The sequence below is a fragment of the Pteropus alecto genome, unplaced genomic scaffold (assembly GCF_000325575.1).
Source record: "Pteropus alecto unplaced genomic scaffold, ASM32557v1 scaffold275, whole genome shotgun sequence".
Lineage (NCBI taxonomy): Eukaryota > Metazoa > Chordata > Mammalia > Chiroptera > Pteropodidae > Pteropus > Pteropus alecto.
In genome coordinates, this window is record NW_006436301.1 from 852,940 (window position 1) to 854,742 (window position 1,803).

Here is a 1,803-nt window from a genome sequence, read left to right on the forward strand (position 1 = left end):
CTACTGCACTCCACTTGAGATTATTATCAATGGTGCAGTCAGAACCATCTTTAAAAAATGTATACCAGATCATGCTACCCTGCTTCTCGAACCTCGTCGAAGGCGTGCCACTGTGCTTATTATCCAAATTCCTGAGTAGAGCCAACAAGGCCCTGCATGATCTGACTCTGCCTGCTTCTCTAAGCTCAGTGTCAACCACCCTGCCCCCTCACTTGGCTCAGCCACGTTGGCATTCCTACTCTTACTAGGCCATGTCACCCTCATTCCTGCCTCAGAGCCTTTATATTTACTCTTCTCTCTGCCTGGAAAACTCTTCCTCCCAGATATTGTCATGCATTGCTCTCACATTTCATGTAGATCTCTGTTCAAATACTGCCTCTTCAGAGGCATTCTGCCTATCTAGAGTGTCACTCCTTATCACTCTTTATCCCATCTACCTCATTTTATTTAATAATATTCATAACCACCTCAAATTATATTATTTATTTCTTTATCCTAGGTCTCCCCCACCACAATATAGCTCCTCGAGGTCATGGGCCCTGTCATGTTTGTTCAATAACATATGCCCAGTGCCCAGAACAGGGTGGGGAATATGGTGGGCATTCATCAACTATTTGCTCAGTGTATAACTACATTATTTTTTTGATATCTACTATTTTGTTTATCTGTAAATGGCTCTCAATTTCTGGGAATTGCCTACCTGCTGCCCAACATACCCCCCATCACTAACTTGGTTGCGGAACTTTAAACACAATAAATTAGCCAAGGATCTGGTAACTACCTATCCCAAGCTGGATAATAAGCACTTTTGTTTTGCCACCTTTTGGAACACAGGACTGATGAAGAAGACTGATGAAAAAGAGAGAAGAACTCTCTTTTGCTGGCTGAAACAGAGGACTTTGAAACCCAGAAACTGGCAATGTTCATGCTCTGTCATGATGACTGGGGGCAGAAACATTCAGGTCGAAGCAAAAGAAAATCATGAAGTAGACACCATCAGGGAAAGGAGTACAGAGCCCTTCTTTGGTTCTCGTTTATTTGGTTCCAGTTCATTTCTGGCAGATAGCCCATACTCTAGGTTTCTCAAGGCAACCTAATAAACTTTCAAACAAATTATTGTATCTCCATAAGTTGTATGAGCTAAATTTATATTACTTGCAACCAGGAGTCTCAACTTAAATAGATCTGGAGGTCAGAAGAGAGGTCTGAGCTAGACGTACGATTTGGTGAGTTATTGGCATATAGATGGTGTAGTCGAAATTGACAGAACTCACGATGTTCAGCTCTTTTCTCCTTCCTGAGCACATCATATGACTCCCAATCTCCTTTGCAGTTGAGTTAGGTAATATGTCTAGTTTTGGCTGTAGAAGTAACATGTGTCACTGTAAAGTTGGAGGCAGTTAAGGGGGAGTTGGAAGTTCTCCATATTCCAACTTCCCTGATATGATGATCGCTGAAGCCATGTCATGAGATGGTGACATAACAAGGCATCAGCCTGGGTCCTTTTATTGGCCATGAGTGAAAAATAAACCATTATTGTGTGCTCAATCCCTGATATTTCAGGACTAATTTATAACCATACCATACATAACACTGCCCATACTGATTCAGGCAGATGGTAATTAAAGGCATGGGAGGGGCAGAGCCATGAGAACACCATAGCTAAAGTTTGGGTAGAGAAGAATTGGGCAGTGAAGATTGTGCAGGATCTTCCAGAATGGTAAGAGGATAAACAAGATCAAGGGAGTTCTCAAATCAAGGGCAGTGAGGTGTTCAGATCAGAAGCCGTGGAAATCCTGAAGA